We start from the raw sequence: 22,448 nt of genomic DNA, 5'->3' as shown, positions 1-22,448 counted from the left end.
CCATACTCCAAACCCTTCGGCCCCAGCCCAGAGGCCGCACCCCCTCCTGCAATCCAACCACCTGCCCCACCCTGGTGAAAGTGAGTGATGGTGGGGGAGAGCAATCAATGGGTGGGTGAATGGAGTGAACAGGGCAGGGCCTTGGAGCAGGGGTGGCAAGGGTGTTTAGATTTATGTGATTAGGCAGTTGGCAACCCTAGTGAGCACACAAGTGCACTCTTGCCTTTGAAAATACTTAGGCCCTAGTCTGAAGACCATCAAAGTCAGTGAGACTTTTTCCATTAACTGCAATGGACATTTGATCAGGCCTCTATTGTGTGTAGCACCCTTAAAATCAGTAGAGTTGCACCTGATTGTACAAGGCTGAATGTGACCCACTGAAGCTAGGTAATACACAGTCAGTAACTGTTTTATCAGATTCTAGTTTTAGTCACTTGGGTTAAAATTTTCCAAAGCATCTAAGGACCATTTGCAAAAGTGACTTAAACGCTTAAGAGCCTAAGTCTCATTGAAAATCAATTTTTAAAAATGGGACTTAGGAGCTTAAGTCATTTAGGAGCTTTTGAAAATTTTACTGGAGAACAGTTTTCAGTACATATTTACAGAATTGTCAGATGAAGTGGTTTCTAATATTGCTGGTTTAAAATTATCTCAATTTCTGGCCTTATCATTTTTCCCTAAGTGACAGGTTTTGGTATTTTTCATTGAGCTGATATAGAAAGTTTATCTGTGTACAAAACCCCTTGCACATTTAAATAATAAGGATAATGCTTTCTCTTATACAGATGTTTATAAATTAGATATGCAAAAAATACAAGCTAACTACTCATAAATAAAATATCCATTGATCAGATGGGGATCATGTTGAGGATGTCACAGGCAAGCCAAATAACTTTCTAGCACCTGATTTTCATACTGCTTAGCAGGTCACTATTTATTTGGCATAGCTCACAGGGTCACTATGGGCCTACTTCTTAAACTATGGTAGTTATATCTTCGGTGTTTGCACTTGTTTTTCATTGCCCTTTCTTGCAGCTGTGGTTAGTAGCATTTTGCTCTCATTTTGTTCCATGCAACCTCTTTGCACTAAATCCCAGATGCATGTGAAATGGCCACAAAAGAACTATCTGGGTTACATGAGTGCTGAACAGGTTTAAAATTAGTGCTTATTGTTTGGAAGCAGATGCAAGCCTCAAACAAATGCAAAATATCAATGCCAATGCAAATGCAAAAAGGAGGGCAATTTGAAAATCAGATCCTAAGTACTTGATTCTATAGGTTGTTTTTTCTAGTAGTAATACCAAGAACAGTTCTGTTAATGTAATGGAAGTGCATTGAATAAATACTCTACCAGCATTTGTGTTTGGGGAGTTCATGAATCAGCAAAATAACTCAGGTTCTCTGCTATTCTCATTTTAATGAACTGTTCTCACTGTAAATCTACTCTGCTGGGAGCTGACTAACAGTAGTGCACATCCCTACAATATATTATAAGAATATAATTATTTCAGCTGCATAATTTTTTTTTGCTATTGCAGTTTTTCTGTCTTGCACACATTCCTCTTGTAGGCTATTAATATTCAGGTTGGTGGCTCTGTAGTTGTATGCCTACATTGGTAACACTCAGTGATTTTTCACTGTTCATATGTGACAACATTACTACATACTGAAGAGGAATTTCTAGGCAGGGAACCTTTTCAAATGCACCAAACATAAAACATAAATCCGCTTTTACAGAATTTTACTTATTTACTGTGTTTTATAACTTTAAGCAAAATCTAACAACAAATTGGAACTTGGCATTTCAGACCTTGTCTTCACTGCTAAAGATTTATTTATTTTTAAACCATGGGGTAACTAATGCATGTGAGCTATCCCAAGGTAAAAACACAATGAAAACAAGGCATTTTGGTCTGACTGTGAATGTAAACTCACCAATGTCAACCTTTGGAGGGGATATAGGGTTGTTTACCTCACAGATTTACCTCACGGGAAAAATAGACTGGCCTTCATTGTGTTTTTACCTCAGAATAGCTTGTGTGTGTTAGCTATCCCAAGGTAGAAAACGCAACTTTTCTAGCAGTAAAGACAAGGCCTCAGATTTGGTTATGGGCCAGATGGTACCCACAACCTCCCTTTCTCCTAAGTTACTATGGCCAAGATAACATAGAATATTTGGGGCCAAAATTAGTATCTCTTAGGGGAGGGCCAGATATTACATTAACACAGTGGTTCAACAGTGTTAGTTTTTAGTTCAATGTTTTTACAGGTCTCAGCCCCAAATCCATGTGCCTTACTTCTGTCCAGGGGGGCCCAGCTCTGGACACTATCAATGCTATAGCCACACTGTGATAGTTGGCACCATTTTGAAGATTGGTTGTTGGCGGGTGGGGGGGAAGCATTCAAGCAACATAGTTTTGATGCCCTGTAGGGAAGACTGATCATTTAAAAAAAATAGCCCTTATCTCACAGGAAAGCTCAGCTATTTCACCTGACAGATTCTGCAAGGACCCTTCTAGAAATGGCTGACAGTTTGGGGAATACTTGCGATGGGGATAGAGCTGTAGGAATGTGAGGGTGATTCATTTTCCTTCTTTCTCTGCAGAGAATGCCAAGAATCCATCAATGTGTGGTGGTGGTTCTGAGGTGAATACCCGTCCACTAAAATCAGGACTGGAAATCACAACTAATTTCACAGAGGTCTCCAAACAGCTGTTTGATATGATGACTTTCAGGGAAAGCTTTTAATTTAACAATACCAATTTTTTAAAAAAGGACCCACCTGTAGGTAATGGCAATTATGCTCCCTTGTCCTGTTTCAGGCAGCCTATAGATACTCACTGAGATTAATTTCCACTGCAAACTATTCTTCATATCAGCTTCTCAGGGTTATCCATCTTACTATCATAGCTTTCTGCAATAGGTTTAGTTTAGTTTCCGTTGCTTGCTTATTTTAATTTTTTCAATTCAGATAGAAGCTATTCTAGTGGTGTGCCATTTTTAGCTCCTTGCTATTTCACTTATACTGTACCTTTTAATCTATAAATATCTTAGACCTGAATAGAAGTAGAAATTAATATTAAAAGACAAGCTTTTCATATAAATATGTATATGGTACTTTGGAATATGATTATGTAGGGTCAGATTATGTCCAGCTTCATGGGCCTAGAGAGGGAAGAAGTTATAATGCATCTGCACAGGAGGTAACCATAATTTGGCTACAAGTGGGGGGCTGAGAAGACAGAGAAGAGCACTGGTTAATATGGACTACAGCATACAGACCTCAGACACCAGGAGCCCCAAGCTCTACTGGAGTAAATTAGGATAGCTTTATTGACTTAAATGCTCTTGACTTCAATGGAGTTATGCCAAGTTAGACCAGTGGAAGATCTGGACCCATATGCCCAATACCAGGCTAACATATTTTTAGAGGAAGCACAAGAACTACTTATAGGCATCTGTTTCTTTAGCCTCCCCACCCACCTTCACCACTGCTCCAGCCAACCCTAGGATGGCTGCTTGGGTGGTCCCCAGGGCCAGCTGCCCAGGACTACTCAAGCAGCGGCTGTTCAGCTGGCCCTGGGTTCACTCCAGCTGCACCAGTTCGTCTGGCTGCGAGGCCACCCCAGTGGCTGGCTGCAGAGCCGTTCCAGCAGCAGTTGGTGTGGTTGTCCCTGGGGCCGCCTGCAGAAGTCATGGAGGTCGCAGAAAGTCATGGAATCCGTGACCTCTGTGACAGACACGGAGCCCTACCCATAGCACTCTACCCAGTAACCACAGAGGCATTATACTTCCAGATGCTAAGTAAATTAACATATAGGGTAGGTACTGTGGGCCAATAGTCAGTGATGTAATAGTCAGTGATGTCAGTGGTGACCTATGTAATAACTGCTCATCGGATAGCACTTTTTCTCACACAGGAAGACACACATTTTCAAAAGTATGTCTACCATTTCTGCATGTGCAGTTTGTGGTCACAAAAATTACATCCACATTTTTGCTGCCCAGCAATTCAACTGTTGATTATGTAGCTAAAGCCTTGTGCACTTGGATTTGTACCCACAATTTATTCAAAGGGCACAAAATACAGGTGCAACTTTTGCAGACACAAACTCCATGTGTAAAAAGGGGACAGGCCCTGACACTTTTAAAAAGTGTACACAAGATTGCAATTTAAATGAGTTTTTAAAGTGATGATTACTTAAAACATCTTGGAAAACATACATTGTAAGGGGACAAACTGGATCATTACCATATATGTAAGAATGACCTTACCACATGAGTACCAAAATGCACACACTGAAGATAGTTATATAAGCTGCATTATTGATGCTATATCAAATTCAAGCACCACCTGCAGTGTGGAGAAATGAATGTCTGGAACCATTGCAGATGGCTCTCTTTATAAAGAGCACTTCAGATGTTCTCCCTCTCCATGTTTGTTGCAATATCCTGTTGAAGTGTTCCACAGAAACACCTCTTCAGCCTCCACAAATGCACTGTACTAAAACACAATAGAAATATTGCTCACACAGTTTATGCCTGTGGAAGAGAAAAATAATAAATCATGAAACAGATCTAAAGGTTAATAGAGAGTAATGTAGAACATACAATAGTTATGTTGCAAGTGTGTAGGCAAAGGTTTAAGGTGATTTGTCTCTACCACTATGTTGAAAGTTTCATTTTAAGACAAATAAACCCAAACAGTGGAAATAGTGACAAAAACCTTAATCTGTAGCTGTAGGAAGCAGAAAAAAAGTGAACAATAAAGGAGTGTGCTCTTATTTCAATGTGTGAGGAGCTATGTGCATAATTCCAACTATTGCCAGAGTTACAGATTTATATCTTTGCATATTTAAATGAGAGTGTTTCCATAAGGTACTATTTACACAGTGGCTTATCATATAAACCCGTAATGGGGAAAGAAGTACATTCCCATGCAAACTAGCAAATCAAAAATACTAGTTAATCAGATCTTAACATGAATAAATGTTTTCAAAATGGAAAATCATGAACTACACCTACTAAAATTGTTTGAAACTCCATGGCTTTGCTTTGCAAAAGCTTCATGTAGATATTGTCGATGACTCTAATCCTAGAGGTTTAACAACAACCACAACTAGATCTAGCCTGTCAAGCACTACAAGGTTCAGGCTATGGATAATTTAGTGATGAGTTGAAGGACATCATTTTTTCCTCATTTTTATAAATGCAAAATAGCCAAACTCCTTGCAAAAATATCTGTTTTCACTGCAAAAATATTAATAGAGAGAATATCAGACATATGGTATATTTCAAGACCTTATATAAGTTGTAACTATTGTAGAATTCTGCAATATTTGTGTTGTGCAATACGTAATACTGGTGAACAAATTGATTTAAAGTCATTTTTACTTTTTAAAAATGAACTTAAAGCTCATAGAATCTGCTTGCTTGAGCACACTGCAGACTGAAATCCCAAAATCTACAGCAGTGGCATAGCAAGGGTAGCTAAAATACATGTTTCCCCAAACTGTCCCTCATCTCATTTAATCCTTGGCCTCTGTATTAATACTATCAATTAGTTGCCTCGGAGGAAAGGGTTTTTATGTCAATTTTCTGTTAGTAACTGGACCAAGATTAAGGGGTCTATGCACCTTGACATAACTGGTTATTAATGGTGCTACATTGTGTAAAACAATGATAATTTGACTAGTATGATTACAAAAAAAAATCTCAAACCGAATACTAATACTTCGTGACAAATTGATGGTAGCAATTAAATGGCAGTAACTCTGGCTGTTTATATAATGTACAACATGAGTTTTCAGTCAGAAGACACCCTTGGCAAATCCAAATTCTGTGTTCATGAACATAAAGCTTGCCCAACACAATATGTAAGATCCACGTCTAAATCTGTATAGAATCAGGAAACTATAACTATTGCAAAATGTTATTTATTATTAATAATAATTTATGAATGCAATAGTGCATAGAAATCCCAGTCAGGGATTGGAGGTCCATTGGGCTAGCCTTGTACAGATATAATGAAAACATGGGCCCTGATTCAAATATCATATATTATTTTAAAGGGCAAGTATAGTCTGAAAAGTGTCTATACATATGACATCCTGTAATTCCATGCTTATTGTTTCTCAATAGTGTTCAAATATATTCAGTTTGCCCCGCTCATATATTGGATAGTTCACAGCTACCCAGTTGGTCCACCATTAAGACAACTTTACTAAAGCAGGGAGACAGAACACCAATTTTTCACCCAGCTACTAGGATTAAATGGATTGCAAGTATTTTTTTAAACATTAATTGATGTTTTCTCTCTCTCCTGTCAGCTCTTAAAATACTCTTCTCCCTCTTTTTTCTTTGATGCATGGAAGTTCCAGGTGGGGAATTATGATTGGCATAGCTAAGAATGTTTGTTTATTAGTCAGACGAAATGCTAGAATTTAAAGCTACATTACAATACTGATTGACAGACTCTACCAAATACACTCTTCTGCCCACTGCACAGGAACTAGACAGCAGGAAGTCAAATAGAGTTTAAATTGACATTTTCTTATACAAAACTGTATGAAATAGATATCCATGCTGCGATCATTCCATCTCAATTTGACCCTGCAAAGACAAGACTAGACCGCCATAGAATATCCCTACTAGGATGAACTAAGTATTAATAATCTGGAATAGGCAATGAACAGCGAACTGGGAAATTTTGCAGATGAGACGGTTTGTTGAGTTTCTTCAACTTTACAGAAGACCACAAGGAACTGTAGATGGACCTAACAAACCTATAAGAATGGGGAGCATGATAACAGTATTATTCATTAAAAAATATAAGATGTAAATATAAGATCATGCTCATTGGGAGGAATAATTTCAGCTCCTTATACACATTGCTGGTGTAAAACCCTAACACCCCAATATTCACCACTGTCATGTAATTAAACTATGTTTTGTGCAAAGTATGTCTTGTAAGGTGTTATTCTAAAAGTCTTGATTTGCTACACATTAATATCTTGTTGGATTATATGTGTTATTGTCGTATGTGACGTTATAAAATTTGTCTGTGTATGTTTCACACACTAGATAGATAGGGTGAGAATTTGCTAATTTATATCCTGAGCTGGTATGGCAATTTCTATGACCCTAAGTACTGATATATAACAGGCAAGTCAAAAGTCACTATTTTTGACTTTGCTGAAACAAGGAACTAATTGCAATCTCGTGATCTTTCCAACCTGATTTCCAGGCCAAAATGGTTTGGATGCTTATCTAAAATCATATTGAATCTCTGAACCTTTTGATGTTTACTGATCACTGGTTTGAGCAAAATGAAATTTAAAATGTCTATAGAAGGTTAGGTGCTCCCCAACCTCCACCCTGTGTTTCAGGTTGTTTTGCTGTAAGGTGAAGTCATAACAGTATCTTGAACAAAGTGAGTCTGACCCCAGTATACTCTATTAAGGCTTTTTTGTGTCAGGCTGATCTTGCAGGGAGTTGAACACCCCCCGAGCAGTGCTAAGTGCCCTCAACTCCCCTTGAGTTCAGTGGGAGCTGTCGTGGTTCAGCATCTCTCAGGATGGAAGTACTCAGCGCATAACAGGATCAGGTTCTAGATCAGCACATTAAATGCAAAATAAAAGTGCTTGCCTTCTCTTTATTTTGTTAAAACCACATTTCTTTTCTATAGCCTCTGCTGAAGCCTCTTTTCGGTTACAGTTCTAACTAGCCTGTGGTTGTGAGTTTATTATCACGATGTCATGTACAATGTGAAAGTACTGGTGCTCAGGAGCATTTTTATTGGGTCATTTCATTTATGCCATCAGCATCTCCTTTTGCTCTTGTGAGACTGATCATTTTGGGATTCTTTCAAAGGCGACACTAACAGCATATTTTCCCCCTCAATTCAGAATGCTTCACTTCTTCACCTTAGTCACTAAACAAAGAGCCTGTGCTTGCTTCGTCAGAGAACATGATGAAAGGATTATCTGCCCACTAAGTGAACCTCTTTTCTTTGACAAAACAATGTATGCAAATATGATGATCTATTTTTTTTCAATGAAACTGTACTTCACACATGAAAAACAATGAAAAACTTTCCAGAATTACATAATATCTCCATCTTTCTCATTTCAGTGAAAACTTTCTGATATTTCCAGTGTGTAAATAAACTAGATTACAATGCTATGACCAAACAAGATTGTGCAAAGCAAATTGATACAATCAGGTATCAGGTTATAAAACACTCATGCTTAACACCAAAAAAACAAGCCTCACTCACGAGCCTGGAATAGCTTCATGTTCCTACTAAAACAATCTGCACCAAAAGACTACTAATATTAATGTTTAAAAGGTTATAATTAGGCTTCAGAGTAAACAATCCTGAGAGTCACAGAGTCATAGAATTTAAGGCCAGAATGGACAACTAGATCATCTAATCTGACCTCCTGTCTGACACAGGCCATCAACCCCACCTAACACTTGCATACTAAACCCAGCAATGGAAATGAGCCCAAACTCAATAAGACCCACAGGAGACTAGATTATTATGTGCCACAGGCAGAGAAAAGGAGGGACCAAAGTGAACCAGTGCTCAAGAGCCCTTAAGACCAGGGAAATGATAAAATGAGATATACCCAGATAATCCTGGCAAGCGACTTGAACATGCTGCAGAGGAAAGTGAAACCCCCCAAGGTCACTGCCAATCTGACTTAGGGGGAAATTCCTTCCTGATCCCACATATGGTGATCAGTTAGTCCCTGAGCATGTGAACAAGAACCAGCCAGCCAAGTACCATAAGCCCATGCTTGAGCCCTGGCCCAAGTCTAACCTCCCTGGCTTCTTTACTGCAAATGTGCTAACCCAGGGATTGGACCCAGGGCCACAGGAACCTACAGGGCAGTGGGGTGCAAGCTTGAGCCAAGCCAGAGGCCAAGCCCTATTTTTTTGCAGAGTAGACCCAGCTCTACTTGGGTCTGAGAATCATCCAGAAGTATCCCACAATTCCATGGGACAGCTTCGTTAGTCCTCTCTATCCCAACAATCTGCCATCCACCCTGTTGAAAACACAAGCCCTACCCCAGCCCCTGGTGAACAACAGCAGCTCAAGTAAGCATTAACCCATTTTGTTCAGATCACTGATCTGCAAGCACCAGGGCCAGCTCCAGGCACCAGCTGAGCAAGCTCGTGCTTGGGGCAGCAGAGTCTAAGGGGCGGCATCCCGCCCAATCCTAGGGCGGCATGGCCACTTTTTTTTTTCCCTGCTGCTCTGGCCGCCCTAAGCGGGCGGCAGCGTGGAGGAGGGGAGTGCCCTGGAGCAAATTCAGCAGGGCAGCCCACGTCCTTCCTTCCCCGCCAACTGGAGCGGCATGGAGCCCTCCCGGCAGGCAGCACGGCAGTCGGGGTGCTTGGCAAGCGCCCCACTGAAGCACTGGCCACCCCGCTTCTCTCTCTCCCTCTGCTCCCTCCCCTACCCCTCACTAGAGTGGCGCACTCTGCAGCACAGGGAGTCCCCCTGCACCCTGGCTCCCACGGCCCTGTAGAGTTTTTTGTTTTGTTTTTTCCCCTGCTTTGCTGGCTGCACCGTTGTTCCCCCCACTCTTTGCCACTCCAGCCACGCCTGTTTCCTCCCACTGTTTTGCTGCTCCAGCTGCGCCGTTTTTTGTTTTGTTCCCCCCTCCCCTGCTTTGCTGCTCTGGCTGTGCCATGTTTTTGTGTTTTTTGCCCCCCCTGCTTTGCGACTCTGGTGGCCCTGCCTCACTTTTTTTTCTTTTTTTTTTTTTTTGCTTGTGGTGGCAAAATGGCTAGAGCCGGCCCTGGCAAGCACACAATCAGAGAGCCTCCTGGGTTTGCAGTGGGTATGGCAGGCTGTTCAAACATCCTGAAACATTCAAGGCAGACAGTAAAGTTTTCCCACAGTGCACTATGCTCCTAGGGCTAGAGTGGACACATTTCCAGGGGACACTTGACTGCAGTGTGGACACCAGAGCCCTGGGATTTGAGCACGAGTTAGAAAAGTCTCAAGCTCACATTTCCCTAGCATGGGTAGCTGGCTTGAGTCCCACTAATGCTGGGCTTACATTGCAGCATAGACATACCCTGAGAGAGATAATCCTAAGTATCACCACAGAACCTTGGTCTTAACTTTTCCATTTCCCCCAACAGTAAACAATGTGAGCAGACCCCCAAGGGTGGGACTCACAGCAAAGACTGAGAGGCTGTGGCCTATACTGGGCTAGCCCCGTGGTGGTAGCTGGGTGTAGCAAGGGGCCTGGCTATATCATCTTTTCTGCAGAGCCCCTGGCAGAGCTCATCACAGCCAGGGATTCTCCCAAGCGCCACTGTGGGGGGTAGCACCTGTTGCCATCTGGATCTCTGATGTTCTGACAGACATGGCGAGTGGACTCCATAGCCTATTCCAAAGTGAGATGAAGTTGCTCCCTGATGGAAAAATAGAGACGGAACTCCATGACGGACTCTTCATGGAGATGACCTTCTTCCAGGAACCCACCCTGCTCTTTTCTCCAGGCCTGGCTTTTTTCTTTTTTTTTTTTCCCCTAAGCACTTTGATAAGGAAGTCACTATGGGGAACTGGATGATGTGAACATTAGCTGCAGCTAATGGAACTTCAAGGACGTTGTTTTGCATCTTGCCTGAGAGACCAAATGATTCAACTTTAGAATATGTTTTGTCTGTAAAAGCATTTGCCCTGAAAACTCACATCTTGTTACAAAGCTAGGTCTCCTAATTATGGAATCAATTAGTAGAGTTCAACACAGGAGCAAATGAGAGCAAACAAAGCCACACAAAATCCTTTTCTATATTATAATTATTTCAGAAACAAAACCAAAACCCCCTGAAATGAACCCTTTTGGGCCTGTTCCTTTCAAACCCATTCCCCTTTACTTGCTGCTCGTTTCACTGCCAGTATGTCTAAATTAATGATGTACGGTATTTGGCAGTCAGACAATTGATCCAGTTGGCTATAATATCACAGTTTGACGCTGCTCATCAATTTTGAATTCTGCTTATTTTTGATGGCTATGACATGAACACAACCACTGAGAGAGTTGGCATGTCTCTCCCCACCCTACACCAGGTGCTCCATACTGCATTGTGGCATAAAGAGTGACTTTGCAGTTGACATGGGAGCACTGTTTTCACACAGCCTAGGGTTACACAATCCTTTCTGGAACATAGCAAGATAAATATTCAGAAGGGTATTCTCTTGTAGGTGCAAACCTGTACAGCTGAATTTCTGACAACTTAAATGTTAGTATAAATCAAGTAGTTTAAAAGTGCAGGATAGGGTGCCACAAACGGCTGCTTTCTTATAGAGAAACCAATGTCCAGGTTCTTCAAGACCATTTTCTGGTGTAGTCATTTATTCTGGTCTAATGTCCAGCTTCTGGTCTGGTGGATAACCTACATTTCACAGAGATGATTTACTACTATAGATTGTAGTAAATAATTAACTGGTTTGAGCACACTTCTTCCAAGAGGCCTATAAACACTTCACAGACAAGCAGGTGAGTTACAAGAGTAAAAAATCATGAAACAAACAGGCTAAACTTTGCTATCCAATTGCACTGCTTTCATTTCAGCCCAGCCCCACTTCACATATTTCCTATTTAGATCTAGATTGTACAATTTGTGCACAGCTCACTCCCAACCCACAGCCCCCTACCCGAATGATGCTCCTCACTGCCTACAGGGAGGCCCCCTTCACGACAATGCAGCTTGCTCCCGACTCGCAGCCCCTCACCCCAAAGACGCACCTTACTCCCGACCCGTCACCTCCCACCCAGACAAGGCACTTCACTCCTGACTCACAGCCTCGGGCCCCAACAATGCACCTCACTCCTGACCTGCAGCCCCCACACCGATAATACAGCTCACTCCCACTCTGGGACAGCACAGTTGCACCATCCCTTAGAGAACACCTAGAGAGACTGTGAATCAGGAGTCAGAACTGCTCAGTCAGCCTGCTGGGGATGGTGCACTCTGCACCTTCCATTAGGATGGTGCAAGTTACCCACCATCCACTATCCTGCTGAATCCAATATGCAGGCTTGCCTCCTCCATGCTTTCACCATCCAGGCAAAATAATGGCGCAGCTGATATGGGACACAATTAATAAAGAATCAAAGGAGGGTAATATAATTAATGCCAATCAGGGGTTTATGGAAAATAGATCCCATCAAACAAACTTGATATCTTTTTTTATGAGCTCATAAGTGTGGTTGATAAACATAATCGTGTTGATGTAATTGACTAAGACTTTTGTAAGGCATTTGACTTGGTATCACAAGGCATTTTGATTAAAAAACTAGGCCAATACAAAATTAACATGGCACACATGAAGCTAGCTAACTGATATGTCTCAAAGTATGACTGTGAGTGGGTCTGTTTCTAGAGGGATCCTGCAAGATCGGTTTTTGGCCCTACGCTATTTAACATTTTTACTGCAAGAAATCATAAAATCATCACTGATAAAATTTGCAGATCACACAAAAATTGGGGGAGTGGTAAATAATAAAGAGGACAAGTCGCTGATACAGAGCAATCTGAATTGCTTGGTAAACTGGGCAGAAGCAAACAATATGTAATTGAAGCGGGCTAAACATAAATGTATATATCTAGGAACAAGGAATGTAGGCCATACTTATAGGATGGGGATTCTATTCTGCGAAGCAGTGACTCTCTGAAAAAAATTTGGGGACATAGGGTAGATAATCAGCTGAACATGAACTCCCAGTGTGACGCTGTGGCTTAAAGGGTTAATGTGATCCTAGAATGCATAAACAGGGGAATCACAAGTAGGAATAGAGAGGTTATTTTACCTTTGTGTTTGGAACTGATATGACCACTGCTGAAATACTGTGTGCAGTTCTGGTGTTCACAGTCCAAGAAGGATGTTGATAAATTAGAGAGGGTTCAGAGAAGAGCCATGAGAATGATTAAAGGATTAGAAAACATGCCTTATAATGATAGACTCAAGGAGCTCAAGCTATTTAGTTTAACAAAGAGAAGGTAAAAAGGTGACTTGATTACAGTCCATGAGTATGTCTGCACCACAAGCTGGAAGTGTGATTCCCAGCTTGCATGTCCCTGCTAGCTGTCATCTGAGATGGCACTTTAAAAATAGTAGTGTAGCTGCGGTAAAACCCACAGGTTTCAACAGGGGTTACACTCAGGATGGCTAGCCCATGCCACGGCTGCCACTGCTTGTGTTGGCTGTTCTACAATTTTTAGTGTGCTAGCTCAGATGAGAGAGAGAACGAGTACATCTGCAGGAGCTGGGAATCACACCCCTAGCTCATAGTGTATGAATACTTACCTGGGAAACAAATGGCTTCATAGTGAACTCTTCAGTCTAGCAGAGAATGGTATAACATGATCCAGGGGCTGGAAGCTGAAGCTACAAATATTCAGACTGGAAATAAGGCATACATTCTAAACAGTGAGGAACAAAATTGGAACAATTTACCAAGGATTGTGGTGGATTCTCTATCACTGGCAATGTTGAAATCAAGATTGGATGTATTTCTAAGAGATTTGTTCAAGGAATTATTCTGAGAAAGGTCTAAGGCCTGTGTTATACAGCAAGTTGGACTAGGTGATCACAATGGTTCCTTCAGGCTTTGGAATCTATAAATCTTAACCATGGGGAAGCTCTCAGCAACTTCTGTTGTCATCTGCCCTTGTATGGGCATGCAAACGGGAGTGGCTTCCTGCGCTCCTGTGCACCCATGCAAGAGTGGATCATGATCTGTCGCTTTTATTATGAGCTCTTGGCAGTGAATCCTGTTGTTTTACGTGTCTGCAACATGCCTGGCACTCAGATGGTTCTATATGAAATTTAACAATAGAAATTAATGTGTGTGTGTGTGTGTACAGTTCCCTCTACTGTACGGAATCAGAGTGCTCTACTGTCATAGGCCCTAGATTGCCCATAGCCAGTGAGGGTTCTCCTTTAGCTCAGGTGCTAGGCGCTTATGCTTCTGGAATAGAAGGATGAGTTTTATCCCCGCTCTTATTTTGAAATTCTGAACACACATGCTGTGCGGTGCAGTGACATCCATGAAATTTCAATAGAGATTATAAAACAGTAAGACATACATCTATGCCATGCCAAGATTCCTCGGCCATTGCAATATGAAATGTAATTCAACCAATCACCACCCTTACTGTACAGCAAAATTGCATGCAGCTGAGTCTAATGAATCAGTGACACACGAGGCTGAACAGATGGTGGATTACTTCACCCAGCTCCTGTAAAGGTTGATTCATCACCCACAGAGCTCAACAAAAAGTCCCCAACACAACTCGCACACCAACTAACCAACACCAAATCACCCAGCATAACCCCCTAGACAAAAAGCAACACAACCACCCACACAACAACACAACCAGCATATACAATAACCCCAGCACATGTAGCCAGAGATCTCAATGCATTCTCTCCTGCCATCTATTGATGAACTGCAGGAAAAGACCTCATGAGCAGACCTTATTTACAATGACACAGCTACTTTGTCAAGCTGATCAATCTTGGCTCCTACACAGTCAAAGTAATCAAACTTAGTTGTTTATGGGTTAAAATACACTTATTTCTTGGATGCAGGGGTAATGAAATGTTGAAACCTTATTGTACAATTAAAGAGGAGCAGAATTGTATTTAATATGCCCTAATTGAGGGGTCACCATAATGTAAACCTCCCTTGCTAGGCATGGGGTGCTGAACTAAATGCAAGTGGGATGTGAGGGGGTTGTTTAAAGTGTTTAGATGTTACTTGGTTTTGTCTAATGTTTAAAGGCAGAGTTGATCAAACTCAGTTGAGAGTGTTTGTTTCTCCTTAGTGAATCTCATTACAAGTGAGATTCTCCAGTAAGCTGATCTAGAAAGCTGAGCCTCTTTGACCTGGTGTGAGGATAATGTTGTAGTAAAAGACAATGCAGTGGAAGCAGCAGCAAAGAGGTTCCCCACTACCCAGGGAGATCACTGAGAGCTGAAATCATTAAGAGCTGGAACCTCAGGACATGACATCATGGGTAAAAGCAGCGTGGTAGGTGATGCAGCAGCAGCAGTCCTCTACCCAGCAAATCCTAGAGTTGTGTTTACTAATAGCTGGGCCAGGAGATCATGGCACTGTAGAACTGGACCAAGGACACAACATAGCAGCAGAGGCAGCAGCAATAGCATCAAGCAGTGGCAAAGGTGGTGACAGAATGCACCCCTGGACTCCAGGACTTTACTGACCTCGGACAATAAACAGTGAGTGGGGAGCTGTGGAGGGGGAAGGGGAAGTAGTGTGTTACAGGGACATCCATCCACTGGACTTTCACACTGCAAGATGGGAAACTGACGCAGAGGACTACTGCCCTAGGTACTACGGGGCATATGTCTGACTTATTGTTTGCTTGCTTTTGAGTCATTGCTGCTATTTTCTCAAATTAATGCTATGCTCCCTCTCCCCTTTATAAAAGTTTTCTTTTTGTTATACATAGACTCAGTGCTTGTGAGTGGGCAAGTACTGCCTAGTAGCGGTATCCAGGGAAGTTATTTAGTTTTCCCAGGTTTCTGGGTGGAGGCATGAGATTTTTCCTAGGGGGTTCTGGGGGTACCCAGGATGTGAAGCACCTCTCTACAATTTGCCATTAAGTTTGAGGGAGCCTTGTCTGTGCCTGCTGCGGGTCAGCTCCTCAAACTCATGGGCCACCAGCAACACAAGCATTCCCCTCTAAGCCTCACAGTCCCCACTGCCTCTCTACAGGTTAACAATTGACACCAGCCTAACCCCACAGCCTTCCAAGCATCTCCCTACTGTAGGAGACATGGTACCAGACTAGAAGGTCTTCAGCATACAAATTCCCATCAAATATTATTTGTTCCAGGAATGTAACTATAGTAAAGATTCATGGCAACAGCTAAGACATTTCTGGAAGCTGTTTCATTGGAGGGAAAAGGTTAGCAATAGCAAATGAGAGCACCCATGCTTTACACTCAAGATCAAGGGCTCTACAGCAACAAAGCCCACTATAGTATTGCAGACTCTTCATTGCTAGTGGGTGTTGCTATGGGAATCAGGAGATAGACAGGACTGGCAGAAGCTAAAAGGGAAGAGATATCTGTCTAACTTAAGATGATCTTTACAATTTTAACTGCATAATCATTGGGAATGTATGTCAAAATTAGAACTATGGAACAATGTATGAACTGAAGGTAGTCTGAGAGTTAAATGCTTTATAGGTTTCATGGTCATAAAATATGTCTCCAGCCTTCATGATTTATAGAAAATATGTATGTTTTACAGGCCTGTGATGGAAAAATTTATAGACCGTTCTTTCAAAATACGGTATAACTATTTGCTCCTCTCAACTTTGCAAATTTCTGCATCTGAATCATGCCACTAATTATTTGACAATTTTGATAATTTTACCAAATTTTCACTTTTTACCATGAAAACTTAATGAAGTAAAAGTAGCAGGTTTTATTCAGTTCTGATGTTAACCTTCAGAATCATATTCTCAGCTCATGACAACATTGCTAATAAGAGATACAGCATCTTCTTGGCTAGTGTTATGTGGCATGTTATTTTTGCATGCCATGTTGCATCATCCCACAGAAGCCGTTTCTGGCCTTGTTCTCTGGCAACAGTTAGTGATGACTCATAGATCTGACTGGGAATGTAATCACATTATTTCTTGCTAACAAAGAAGATAGTGAGCTAATTTCAGCCCTGGCTTACATGGGTGCAACTCCATTGGCTTCAGTGAGGCGACCTGAAAAGTATTTAATGTGAGTTAGGGTGAAAGAACTGGTGACAGCAGTGGTTATTTCTCAATAACTATATAGTATGCAAATTCCTGTACTCAGATTGGTACTGTGGTAATCATTAATCATTCATAATCGGTGTTATTTCTCAGTAAATATATAGTGAATATGCAAATCACTCTACTTTGACTTCAGTGGAGCTGTGCTCATTTATATCATCTGAGAATCTGGCCTACAATATTTTGATAATTTACTACTAATAATACCCTGGGCTAAGACACTGCAAGGCCTTTGGCCTTTGAGTTAATTTATCAGCACCATCTTGGCCCTTGGCTTCAGTTTATTCGGCCCAGAATATAAGTATTACCTCATAAACAACGTGCACCCTCAAATAATACTATAATAAACTTTACTGTTTCTATAAAAAGGGAGTAAAAGAGGACATGAACCAGTAGAAAGATTAATTTTAATGATGTGTTCCAAAAGTGCAAACCCAGTCACAAACATATTCATAGATGAATCCAAATTTCACTTCTTATTAAAGACCCCACATGATCACTGTAGCTACTATAAAGGGATGAGGAAAGGATGATTGTTCTGTCATCAGCATATCTGAAATTACATCAATAACAACCTGAGAACATGGGTTGTTTCTTCAACTGTCCCAGAGAGTTGCTTACTCGAGAAACTTCTCACCTGGTTCCCAGGATATAAGATGAGGTGATATAAGTTCACCTGTTGCTTAACATTTCAAAGACAAGTTTGGTCCCAGTCATAGTTTATTTTTTGTGGGGAAAGAGCCAGGAAGAGTGAGAGAAGAACATTGGCCTGATTCTCCACTGTGTTGTGCCAGTATTACCCCAGTATAATCCATTGTCTATTGTGGAGTTGAACTGACATAAAACTGGAGTCACATAGGGTAGACTCAGACCCTGAAAAAGGAAAAGTAGAAACGCTGGATCTCTGTTCTGTCTACACTATCCCCCAGGGCCGGCTCTACCTTTTTTGCCGCCCCAAGCAAAAAAGAAGAGCGCCACCCAGCCGTACCCCGCCCACGAGCACCGTGCTGCTGAACCCCCCCAGCGCTATGCAAGCCCCCACCCCCCGAGTGCCACACTGCCTGAAGCTCCGCCCCCTCCAAGTGCCACACCGCCCAAAGCCCTGCTCCCCAAGTGCCACGCCTCCGAAACAAAAAAACCCTCTAGCTCTGCCCCAACGAACCAAAAAGAAAAAAAAAGAAAGAAAAACCCGAGCACCACCCCGCCCCAAGGTGCCACCCCAAGCACGTGCTTGGTTGTCTGGTGCCTGGAGCTGGCCCTGCTATCCCCAAAAGAACCAAACTAGGAGATGGACTTTTCAGCTTTTGGCCAAATAAAACATGTCAGCTACAATGATTCATATAGTATCCATAAGAAAAATTGAGGTCAAATTTTCTCTAATTTACACCAGTGCAAATCTGGAGCAACTCCATTGATTTTGGTTTACTATATCTGTACATTGGTATACTTGAGAACAGAATTTGGCCTATAGCTTTATGTAATTAAGTAATCCCTTGATTTTCCACGAGTCTTTCTAAAGTAATACAAGACAATAATGTTGTAAAGAATTCAAGTACAGGTTATGTCAGGCGTGAATTTTGAAAAAGTGGCAATTAACTTCTGATGGGTGGGGAGAAAGCAGTGCCATTGTTGTACAGAAGTAGAGGTCCATCTGTGGAAAAACCTCAGAACTAGCGATATGTGATAAGTTCATAGAGAAACCACCCAAAATTCCCTGGGCTTCTGGGTTGACGGTAAGCTTGAAACTAAGATTGAGTTCAACAAGAGATCACTGAGATTCACAGTCCTTTTGAGCAAGTCTAGGCTATGTTATGATTTTGCATTGAAATGGTGCAGAATTCATGGTTTTGCATAGTTTTGATGTGTAACTAGGTGAAAGAGCTATTTCAATTGTTTGTGTTTTTCATTTGAGTCTGAAACTCTAATTGAAACTTGGGGATTGGTGGGGGGAAGATGAGTGGAGACCTGCCCAGATTGAAACCCAAAAGAACATTCTTACACACGTTCCTGGAGAAAAATGGTTGAGTTTTGCGCAATTTAAAGTGACAAGCTTTAAGATTTATGCTTTATGATCTCTGAAGACTATTGGAGGTGAGACTGTACTGACTTTTCTGCACTTTGGCATAAACTGTTTACAAATAGTCATTTATGTTATCAGAGAATAATGGTGGTGTAATTTGATATAACAATTTCAGTGTGCACCCGCTGAGGATCTGGACTGTAAATGAAAACTAGCTTCACTGCATAACCCATTCTGTGATGACTCTGTGCCTGATTCTGCAGCTCTTACTTACTGTGACATACCCAGGTGTAATCTGAACTAGTGAGTCACTGTGTCACCCCTGCCTTCAAACCTGGGCTGCCCGTTACACTGCTTTGCTATTGGTGCTTCCACTCTTGATGGCTCACAAACAGCTTCTAGTGTGTAAATCATTTCCAGCTATGTCTGTGGCCACGTCTATACGATGCGCCATATCGGCGCGTTATAATCGATTGCTCGGGGATCGATATATCGCATCTCATCTAGACGCGATATATCGATCCCTGAGCGCGCTTACATCGATTCTGGAACTCCACCAAAACCAATGGAGTTCCGGAATCGACATGGCGAGCCGTGCACATCAATCCCACATGGTGAAGACGGGTGAGTAGATCGATTTTAGATAATCGATTTCAGCTACGCTATTCTCGTAGCTGAAATTGCGTATCTAAAATCGATTTTCGCGCGTCGTGTAGACCTGGCCTGTGTGCATTTGCCAAATGCCAGTCACACTCAGGCTTTCATTAGCTTGAATTACACTGCAGGTTGACCCCAGCACATTCCCAATCCCAGACTTTCCCCAGAAATGTACATCTTGCCCAGCCCTCTCTTGGACAATACAAGCTCATATAAAACCTGTCATTTTATTAATAGAAATGATATGCACAAATCCTGTTATCCCATATGGAGTTTCCCAAGCATATCAGTTCAAACACACTGAATTAAATAAAACAATAAATCAAGTTCATTAAGTAAGTAGAGATAGATTTTAAGTAAATACAAGTAATGAGGCATAGAAGTCAGAATTGGTTATAAGAAAAATAAAGGTAAAACGCAACTAATGCCTAACTTAAACTAGTCAAAGCAAAGTTTCTCTCAGCATGTTTCAGCAGTTTTACTGGCTGAACTTCTTTCATCTAGGATCCCCCTCAGTTCAGTGCTGCTTCTTTTGTTCTTCAGGTATTGTGAATATTGTGGGCGGAGAGAAAGGGTGTGTCTGCCTCTCCTTTTTATAGTCCTCTCCTTCTTTTGAGAAGCATCTCCAGCTGGGAACATGGTGACAGGCAGACTGTGTGGATGGGGACCCCATGCTGTTTCTTTGCTAAGATGTAGCTTTTTCACCCATGTGCCTTTTCCTGCCAATGAATAGCCACTTAGCAGGGATGGCCCATTTGACCTTATTTACAGTTGTCTGAGGCATCAGCTTGCCATTTGGACACTCCCCAGACTTGGAACATGTTTTAGTAACACCATATAGTGTAATCTTATAATTTTACATACAATGTTGCCACACATATTTTACTGGGACAATAATGATCAGCAAATTATGAGTTTTCAAGTGATATCTCATAAGGCATAATTTGTGCAAAGATTATTACAATAGTGTTCAGGAGGTGAATAAGGGGTACAGACCATCACCCTCACCAACTTAAGTTCACTACAATCACTCTCATGAGTAAGCACTGCACAACTTGGTGATTCATTTTTTATTTAATAAAAATATAAGAAAAACATGAAATGATTCTTGGAATGTTCCAAAGGAAACTGAGTGCATTGAATTATAAGCTCTTATACAGGAGTATGGTCCTGCTCACATCTCCAGTAACAGGGATTTCCTGAAGAGATGTCAAGACAACAATTTTACACATTATAAAATGACAGGAAAGTGACTAGTCTGAAAACCCAGAGGAAAACGATTGGCTCAAACACAGACTGTATCCTGCTGCTTCTAAAGGAATACAGTCTTACTAAGACTGGGTTTGCACATGTTTTGAAGATAAGATGACAGTAAGAAAGTTTGTTCCTACTTTCATTTAAGTCCTTTGAAGTTTTGCCACTGATATCAAAGAGCACAGGACCATGCCCTAAGAAATACTGTACTAATCTCTTCAGTGTCCAAGTTGGTGTTTAAGATACTGGGCCAGAACAGAACATTTTGCCAAAGTTTGCATTAACTTAGTCAATTTTGGGATTTGTGGCTTGAAAAATTCAGTGTTTTGTTTGTTTTCAGAAATTCTTATAAAAGTTTCTAGTTGTGTCGTAGACTAAAAATTGAGAGGCCACAAGAATTTCAGATAGACCTTGTTATGAAAGTTTCAGACTGCCAGAGCCTGTTTCCATTTTCATGTTCTAGAGGAATGTATTTGGGAAGAGTGTCACTGGCAAATTAGAAATGTCACAACTAGTCTCCTGGAGCCTTCACCCATGCATGCTAACTAACTAATGGAGACCCATGCTTTCATTAAAAAGTAAGTCCCTAATCCAAGGGTTTTCAGAACAATTTTTGGTAGCCTTAGAGTGCGGCCACCAGCCCTCACTGGTGGCCACTCCAACAGTTTTTCCAAGCCTGAGCCCTGCCACCCTGGGCTGAAGCCTAGAACTGGAGCCCAGGGCATGAAGCCCAAAACCCACCTCATTTAGTGCACAGAGTGGATGGCATTCAGAGAATGAATCAGGGTTGTGTAGCGAATGGGTAAATAACTTTATTTTAATGTAGATTTTTTAATGTAATTTCTTCTTTTTTGAAGAAAAAAGTAAAAATAGTCCTATTATGAGTATTTGACATACACACATCCATCAGGTATCTTTAGTAGCACTTGAACCCTGAACCTACATTACTGCAGTATGGACACATACCACTTGAGCTACAGACTTAACTACATTACATGGCTTTAACTCAGCCATACATAAACAGAATGTCATAGAACAAACAAAAGGCACCTTTCTGACTCCTGGACTTTTTCCCTGTCAAAGATCAAAATCCTGTTGCAAACAATGGGGTTATTAGATCTTCTCAAAAAAAGATAACGAGAATCTTTTATAATGGAAATTGTTAGACAACTTAACTATAGGGCTCACAGCCAGCTACCTCTGTAGTCCCTTCTAGAACATTGATTTTGCTTTATAATTCAGATCTTAAATGTTCTGCTGCTTAACATTTCCAAAGGCTGATTCTTCTCTCACTTGCGTTATCGTAAATTGGGAGTGGCTTCCCTGAAGTCGGTGGAGTTACACTGGTATGAAACTGATGTAAGTATAGGAGAATCATGCCCTTAGAATCTAAATTTCAAACCTTGCATTCACATTAAGGAGAAAGGACAAGAGATAAAATACCTAAAGGATTCCAAAAAAGCATGATACTTTCTAGCAGTTTTCATAGTCAGCAGCTGGTTCTTAAGAAAAATAAAGTGTGCTTACTTTAAAAATGGTTCAGAGCGATGTACAGTATTTCATCCTAGCTGAAACAGACTTATGACCAAATTTTAGAGTGTGTAACGTTTACAATTTTTATATTATAGACAGGAAAAGCTCATCTCTGAATCAGTCTCATTACATAATAATAAATTGGAAATCA

The sequence above is a fragment of the Chelonoidis abingdonii genome, chromosome 1 (genome assembly GCF_003597395.2).
Source record: "Chelonoidis abingdonii isolate Lonesome George chromosome 1, CheloAbing_2.0, whole genome shotgun sequence".
NCBI classification, from domain to species: Eukaryota; Metazoa; Chordata; order Testudines; family Testudinidae; genus Chelonoidis; species Chelonoidis abingdonii.
This window is presented reverse-complemented; position numbering follows the sequence as displayed.